General features: G+C 42.2%; 1 protein-coding gene across 2 annotated transcripts in view; it reads left to right on the top strand.

Annotated features, from left to right (window-relative positions):
* LOC109302866 (cadherin-7) overlaps positions 1-9127 on the top strand; it is a 152019-nt gene that overhangs the window by 95030 nt on the left and 47862 nt on the right. The window lies entirely within an intron of this gene.

Genomic DNA, 9127 nt, shown 5'->3' with positions numbered 1-9127 from the left:
ATTCACCTTCAGTTTAAGAACCGAAAAGGGAACCAAATAGAAATAGAAATAGAATGAATAAATAACAAAGTACTTCCTAAGTGAGGCAACATTTGCACCTTCAAATGGAAAAAAAGTGTTCTCTTAAATGAAGCAGGGGGGTTGCACACTTATTATGCAAGCAACTAGAAGGGTATATAAGAATTTTAGCTTTCATATTTTAGCTCTCAATTTGAGGGGAAAAAATGAAAAATATGAACTAAATTCACACTAAGTGCTCAACACATCAAGTAAAATAAAATGACCTCAAATATGTATATATACATTTAACTTAAGTTTCATAAGCTGAGATCTGAGTTTTCTGTTTCCCATGGAAAAACAGAAAAAAACATGGATTTTCCATTTTGCCCAAGAAAAACACAGACTTTTCATTTTAACCAAGATACATGCAGATTTTGCTCTTTTGAAAAGATGTCTCTGCAGGCTGACAGCATTTCAGCCTGCAAGAGACTGGGGGGAGTGGGAGGAGGGCATTCAGGCAGGAGGTGCCATGTGCATGTGCATGCACATGGCTGCCAAGAGCCTGGAGAGCAGTTCCCGCAGATAAGACTGGTGGGGAGGGGGGACTGAGGTCCCCATAGGGAAGGAGGGAGTTGGGCAGGGCAGATCTGGGCTGGAGCTAGGGCTGCTGCCCAGCTGAGTGGTGCATGTGGCTTGTGGCCCAAGGCTGTAATGGGTGGCTTCAGGGCCAGTGGAGACTGGAATGGGGCCAAGGGTGGCTTGTCTGGGGGGGTGGAGGGGTCCTGCCATCTCCCTGCCACTGTGCACTCCTGGGAAGCAGGGGGGGGCACATGCCCCCCAGATCTGTGCATGGGGTGGGGGCAGGCTGCCTGCTGTGGGCTGCAGCTCCCTGCCCTGCTGCCCTTCCCTGGCCCAGTAGGTGGGACACAGCACTGTGGTACAAAGCGGAGCTGGGCAGGGAAGCTCATTGCCACTGTAAGCTCTGCATTGCCCTGGTGATGTGCCCCCTGCCTGGCCTGGAGCAGTGGGAGCAGTGGCCCAGGGTTATGCCCCTCACTGTTGCCAGGTGGACAGAGGGCACATCTCCAAGGTAGCATGGATCTTGCAGCAGTAGCAAGGTGCTTCTGTGCCTGGCCCCACTCTGTCTTGCTGCACTGGGTCCCACCCGATGGGCTGCAGTGGCCCTGGGGCAGAGCTGCAGGATGGGGAGCCTGAGCCCAGAACAGGCACCTTGCCCCCATCCCCAACCCCACCCCATGCACAGATCTGGGGGCATGTGCCCCCCCCCAGCCTCCCAGCATTGCATACAGTAGTGGGGAGGCACCCCCCCCACCTGAGCCAGTAGAAGGCAGTCTGCACCAGCCCACCCACAGGCTCCGTTCTGGCCATGCCACCCACAGGGGAGGAGAAGCCAGGCTCCCCACTCGAGCCACAGCAGCATTTTGCAGGCAGCAGTTGGGGCTCAGGCATTTCTGCGGGGAGCAGGGGGCTGCAGATCTGGGTCCCTAGCCCCATAATCCTGGCAGCTGGAGGGGCAGGGGGCTGTGGGTGGGGAGTGAGGGGCGTGGACCTGCATCCTGGTGAGCTAAGAGGGCATGGAGAGCTCTGATTTTCCATGATAAAAATCTGAAAATCAAATACCAGAATGTATAGGTACTTAGAATTTATTTTATTATAGTGATTGAGGCACTGGTAGGCTTCCAAGGTGCTTTAAAATTATATATATTAATAAAACATTGTGTTCATTTGATCCCTATATATATATGTGTGTGTGTGTGTGTGTGTGTGTGTGTGTGTGTGAGTGTGTATGTATGTATGTATATATATGTGTGTATACATATATGTATATATATAGGGATCAAATTAACATATATATTCATATTCATTTTAATTGTGGATTTGGGTTTTTTATTAGAGAATTTGTGGTTATTTTTATTAGAGAATTTGTGATTTTTTTTATCCAGGATCCCTGTTTATATATCAATGTCATACTCTTTAGAGGAAAAAAGAACTATTAGTACAAATTAAAATGGAATTTCTGTTTCACAGGAAAGTGTATTATTTCAAAATTTGAGTGAAATTTGATTAAATTCAAGTTTCTTAATTTGATCAAAAGCAAAAAATATTTATTCTTTTAGAACAATTTTAAAAAGCCATACCTTGTCATATATATAATATATGTTATGTTTACGTGTATATTTATATGCCATATAGCATATACTCTTTATTCCAGTATCAACTTTTAATTTTTAATACAAAATAATATTTTAAATGAGAAGTCATGTTGCAATGAGAAATCAAGAAATTCTAAAACATTCCAAATCAAATGGGAGAGAATATTTTGACATTATTAAATGTTGTTTGCTTTCCCTTTCATTCCAAAGCATTTTTTATCAAAATAGACAATGGGGGAGTGGGAGGGGTGAAAGTCTTTTCTGACAGAAAAATATTCTACAGGAAAATGTTATGCTTGTGGTTTTAAAGATCTGGTGTTGGCAATGTGGAGGTTATGGTTTTAGTACTTTAGTACAGGAGTTGGTAACCAGCAGACCATGGAGTTATTGATTCCAGCTCATGGACCTGGATGTTCTGCAGCATTTGTTGGCAGGGGCTTCAACTGTGGGTGCTCTCCCCATGCCACCAGGGGGAAAAGTGCTAGTAGTGGCCAGGTCCTAGCATCCTTCTTCTCACCTCTGACTCAGGGTGGGTCATTTTGGTCTGTTATCAGAAAAAGGTTTCCTACCCCTGTTTTAGCAAGTATTGTAGGGTTGTGCTGAAGTCCTTCAGTGGTACTTTAGCATATGCCTAAAGACTTTCTTGAATGGAGGTCTATGTTTAGAATTACCATAGGCAATACCATATGCTGCCTATGTGTTTGCCAAGCATTTACAGCTTCCTCAAGTGTTTCTCTTTCTCTTTCCTCTCTGGTGCATGATTTTTTTTTCCCCAAAGGAGGCAAGACTTCAGTAGGACTTCTCCTTTAGAAGAAACATTTTCTGCATAATTCCACAATATAGTGGCCAAAACCTGAGACGGGTTGACACTCCTCCTGAGAGCTGCAAAGTAATCCTCTCTTTCCACTGAAGTTGGAACAAACTGGACATATCAGAATTTTCCAAAGAATCAGCCCCCAATACAATCATTTGATTTGCAGATCATCTCTTTCAAGTCAAAACTGATCAAGTTAGGCTTTCTGGATGCCTAGTGCTATTTCTATTTAGCACATATTTGAAATATAGCTGATGAAAAGTTAGCCTTTTCTTTGTTCAGCAGCCAAATTCAGTGGGGCTTCTTCAGCTTGCTCATTTAATGTTTCCAAGTACAGCTCTGGAAAAATTATGCCTGTCCTAGAGGGAAAACATTTGTCACTGTCACATTGAACAATATTGAATCAGTCTGGGGTCTCTGATGATCCAAGTTGAGAACTGATTCGTACATTTTAATTTTAATATGAGCCTTCAGGCATGGTCTCTGAGGCTCTTGATTTCAAGGTTGCATGGATTGGGGTAAATAACTGGAATTCATTATTATAATAATAATATTTGACATCAGCATTATCAGTATAGTTATATTTATTATTGGGTGCTAACCTGTCCATTTCCAGTGCTGAAAAGTGTTGCATGGAATTTGTAATAAGCCACATTTAAAAAGCTATCAAATTCTGACCTACTCCACTACTTCACTGTGGGCATATGTACACATGCAATTCAAAGCAACAAATAAGCACTGGAGTTCATTGCTCTTGAGCGCACTATTTGAACATACACCCAGGACTGCATCACGCTGAGCCAGGTCGGAGCAGTCCTGACTGGCAGGGGACCTGGGGTACAGGGTTCAGCCTGCCAGTGCAGGACTGCTCCTGCCTGGCTCAATGTGCTGTGGAGGGGCTGGCTGGGGCACAAGTATACTCTAGTGTGGGGTTAGTCAGCAAACAGCCCCCACACTGAAACACTCACATGCCCCAGTAAGCCGTGTCAGCATCTACATGTGTGGTGCCTCAGAGTAAAAGACTCTGCAGCAGGGTAGTACAAATATTTACTGTGGAATTTACTTGCTGTGGAGTTTATTAGTTTACTGCAGCATAATAACCCTGCACATGAGACGTTTACTGCAGAGTTAATTAGTCAACTCCACAGTAAACATATTTTGTAGATACACCCCCAGTTAATTGTTTTTTAAATCTGCTCAGAGCCAAAAAGTCATAATTCAGAAGCGCTGTAATCTTCTGGCACAGGAAGTTAGGTCTTTTCCTTTTGGGGAATGATCTGAGGACCTACCCATTTTCCTTCTTTGGGCATCTTTATCTGGTCTCATCCACATGGGTGCAATGTATTTTTGCTGCTCACAGCCAGCTCAAGAACCTCTGCATCATACACAATTGTGCCAGGGAATTTAGGTATGGGTAAGAATATAGGATTGCTTATGTATCCCACATGTACAGCTGAAAATTTCTCCTTGCTGATTATTAAAATGATATAAAGAACCTTAACTGGGGAGGAGGAAAGTATATAGAGGACACTTGTCACAAACTGTGGGGTTGCATTTCACTTTTCAGTTCCCCTCTACTGAAGTCTACTTGTGTAGTAATTAAATTGTTGGGGCTGCATAAAGGCGGATTGAAATTCAAGCACAATGACTAATGTAGTAGCTTAATATAGGAACAGCCAGACGGTGTCACTGCACGGTAACATGTGCTCTGCAATAAGTGAGGAAATATGTCTGAAACCAAAAATATCTCATAGCAATGTTATGCTACTAACCACATGAAGTATTCTACAACCATGAGTGCAAGTCATGACCTCCTTCCCCTTCCATGCTTCTAAAAGCAGATTACATGTTAGAGTTCATCAATGTCAAGGTAAAGATTTCTGAAAAGGGAAATGCATGTATAATGGTGCAGCTTTGCTTTTGCACAGTCACACATTCAAATCACATACATGAGCATCTTATCAAAGTGCAAGAGCACCAATGCACTCATTTCTGTGCATGGATTTTTCATTAAAGCTTGGGTCCCTGTCGGCTACTGTATACAAACTGTGGATTCAATGTTCAGGTTTTCTCAAGAAACTGTTTTAGAGACACGTTTGCAATACTGGCCTCATTGCTAGAAGTCAAAATCTTACTTTTAAATAACTACTATGTAGAACTTAAGAGATCAACATCTTAAGAAATGAGATTTAAGAACAAAGTAAAACTTCCCTACACTGAAGCTGTGTCTACAAAAGACACTTGGAGTGCAGTGGATTAATTCTACTGTGCATTAATACGGCAGGCAAAACCCAATTACAGCACATTAAGGTAGTACTTTTGAGGAAGGTAGTTATCCTTTGAGGAAAAAGTTGAGCAGATATTTGGAAAGGGAAGATACAGAGATAATGTTCCTATGACTAGGAAACTGATATAGTTGTGTTTTCCTTAAAATTCTATGAATGTAATGGATCTTGTCTACTTGATATGTATATTAATTTTCCTGAAGCTGATATTGATTTCACACAGTGATGCTCAACCTTTCTGGGCTTATGGGCCTAATGAATGGCATGGCGTCCCAGGCTAGATCCTGCATGTGGGATCAGTGTGCGGGGCAGTTCATGGATGTAACCTGCTACATGCTGGCCTGACCCCACATACTGGATGCAACAGCAGAGCAACCCCATGCACCAGCCCAAACCTCTGCATTGGAACTGTCTGTGGATAGGCACCCACATTCAGGTGCTGTCTGCCATATGGCTTCATGTCATCTAGCCTTTGGGGCTCTCCACAAGTCTACAAATTTGGGAGCAATTAATTGTCATAGCTATTAGTTCCAGAGCATTTTTTTTTTTTTGGTTTCCACAGCTTTGGCAATTAATGTTACTACAGCTTCCACTTTTTCCCTGCCACCAAATTTCCAGAACCATGAGGACTCCTGTGGGCTGGATGACATGTCTCTGTTGACTGTAGGTTGAGCACCACTGATGTATGAGATCACATCTCTTCTCTGCACCCAATATACAAGCATTCCAACAAGGATTTCAGTCAAGAGAAAAAAAGTGTAATTGTTGTACTCTAAGGTATTATTCATTAAAAGTAAAGCTTATGGGACCTATGCTGCTTTTATATATTCAGTTTCAGTACTGCCAAATTTGGAATTAACTGGGGTTATACAGGTATGGCTGAGGTTTCCATCTGAACCTACAGGCTCATTTTAGGGAAACTTTCTTCTTTGTGACAAGAAATGCATGGGAAAGACAAGTCATCTACTATGCTGGCGCGAAGCTTCTCTTATGGTTTATGCTGTCATGACAGGATTGGAGAACACATGCCACAGAACATGCTGAGACTGTTGCTGCTTAACACCCCTTACTAATGTTCATTACTTAGGTAGAACCCTTGCCATGACTCAAAAGTATTTGGCTGGTCCCAAAGTGAGACATTTTTTAGAGCAGCTTCGCTCTCTTTGTATTTCCCTGTTCTCTAGAGTATTAGGAGAGTTGGGCAACATTTTTTTTCCCACTGGCACGTTGACCTTCGCACAATAGAGAGCAAGACTTATGCAGCACTGCTAATCAGAGGAATTAAGAAATTTTGCAAACAGACCAGTGATAACTCCAAAGTTTTCCTTTCCCTGAAAACTTTGGAAACACCTCCTTCAGTTCATTATGGAGAGACAGGAAAAAGGTCCTCAAAACCTTAATGTATGTACATGTGGTGCATTATCCCCCTTCAATCCAATCAATACTTTTTAATTAGAATTGTGTGAATGAGACAAGCATTTGATATCTAAATTAATTTGAAATGTGTGTGACTGCAGGGTTTGTTTTTTTCTTTTCTTTTGAAAAAACTGTAGGAAAGAAGTTCTTGGGCTAGGAGCCATGTCTTCTACAGACCAGAGCATACATTTGTGGCTTTTTTGGCCCACTGAAATCAATGGATCCTTTGCTGCTAATGTCAGTGGGACCTGGCTTTCCTGTAATAATAATTAGTAATACTAATATTGAAGTACATATGTTAATGTTAATATAAAAACTGTCCACTTTACCTAGTAATATGATTTGATATTTACTCAAACAGAGGCTTTTTGGTGGAAGGGGGGACTTTTGGAAAAGAAGCATAATTTTCTTACTGATAAAGCAATTTTCAAAAATATGCTGTATTCGGTAGCAGATCTAGGCTTAAAGAAATTATCTAAACGTGAAATGTTAGCTTGATTAATTAACACTCAAATATCCACAGAGCAGACCTACTATTTCAAGATGCCTATGCAAAATTGTTCTCATATACCTTCAAAATAAGTCTTCTTTGGCTGGCTGGCACAACCTGATCCTTATTAGGTCTTCTTACCAGGTTTCTATTTGTGTGTGTAAAATACTTGCATTCAGTTTTGCAAAGACCATCATACATAGGCATTCAACTAAATTCAGGCCTAAGGATAGATGGGGAAATAAAACATTCCATTATTTTCATGGTTTTTTTTAGTTTCAAATATGAAAAGATTGTCTGTTCATGAATTATAATTAACAGTTAAGCTTACAGTAAAGTGGCAACAGTGAAACACAGTAAGAAAACAATCAAACCACCTAGCTAGCTAATAGATAATAAAGTTACTTTTACCGATTCTTATTTTATCTAAAAAATCACCCTTCTCCAGAAGTCCTATAAACTACTTGGTTTTTAAAATATTGATAATAGGAAGAAGGGGATATGTAAGGGTATGCATACTACTTTTAAGTATACATCATGCTTAAAGGCTTGGTAAGACTTAATTGGACTTTGGATTAAGATGTTAATACCTAGAGGTCTTGAATACTAGTTGGACTGTCGCCATGTCTGATTTTGGCTAGTAAGAGGTACTTGTAAGCAAGTGTCTCCTAGTAGTCTCATTCATCTTCAATTTCCCTTTCTACACAGCTTGATACCAGTATCAATACCCAGAAGAAAGTATGTGACAATATGTAATGTGAAGCACTTTGATATATACATAAAATGCCCATTAAGGCTAGGCATAGACAGTCAAAAAGCCTGAGGCTAACTCAATTCAATCTTCGCAGGTTAGTCTAAACTGCATAGATTGAACTAATAAGCAAGTGGACAGGCTTTCACTTTTGATTCTGGAAATGTAGCCACATGCCTACAGTGGGCCAAGCCAGAAGCTGGGGGGCGACGCTAGAGCATGACTCCCTGCTCAGCTGGAGCAGACAGGTTGGGTCAAGGCTAGCTCACTCACCCTGTGAGGGGGAATTTGCAGGGTACAAAGCATCCTGGGATGCTGGGGGACTGGGAGTTGAATTGAATCTGGAGGGGTTCAGGGACAGAAGTTCAATAAACCAATTTAACCTAAATCATTTCAGTCTAATACTACATCCATCCAGGTTTATCTTAAACTGAGTTTGGCCATTTTGAAAGCAGTTTATGTGCACTGAGGCCATATTCGGACATGCATGGATGTTTGGTTCAGCAGGGACAGCTAGCAATGGCACACTTCATGCCATCACTAGTTGTCCCTGGGGAACTCCCTTGTCATGCACCCTCTAGTGTGCAACAAGGTATCCTGGGTGGGGTAGGGGAGGCAGGGACCAACAGTGGGCTTATCTGGCATGCTGGGGGCCTCCTAGGGATGCAGCTGTGTTGCCCCTGCCACATGGAGCCTGGCTGGCAGCGGAGTGTGGTTCCAGCTGGCCAGGCTCTGGCTTTGGGCAGTGCACATTGCACCTGTGTGTGCCACCTCACTTTTTTTTCTTTGTTGGGGGAGGGGAAGGGGGAGGGGGGGGTTACCTCAGGATATCCAGAAGTAAAAAAACCCCACCTCACTGCTTTCTTGCAGTGTGGAGAGCAAAGGAACATGTGGTATATGGTGCTGCAGACGTGTCTGCCATGCCACATACTGCACAGCTGCGCTCATCTGGACACAGCCTGAACTTCTGTTGTGTTACACATTTTAACCAGTTTCTGATCACTTCTCCTGGTTTAGGTGTAACTTCTGTCCCTAGCCTAAGGGTACTTGCAGATGTAAAAAAAAAAACCAAAGTAACCAGTGCTTTACTTTAAACTCAGTACATTCCATGCATGCCCTGAAGACGCAGCGTATTACTTCAACCTGGCTTATCTAATAGCTGATTGAATCAGCTTTAGCTAAAATTGCCAAAAAGCC

The sequence above is a fragment of the Gavialis gangeticus genome, unplaced genomic scaffold (genome assembly GCF_001723915.1).
Source record: "Gavialis gangeticus isolate Ggan-Ray unplaced genomic scaffold, GavGan_comp1, whole genome shotgun sequence".
In the NCBI taxonomy this organism is placed as follows: Eukaryota; Metazoa; Chordata; order Crocodylia; family Gavialidae; genus Gavialis; species Gavialis gangeticus.
Note: the sequence above shows the minus strand (reverse complement) of the source record. Positions and strands in the feature narration are given on the sequence as shown.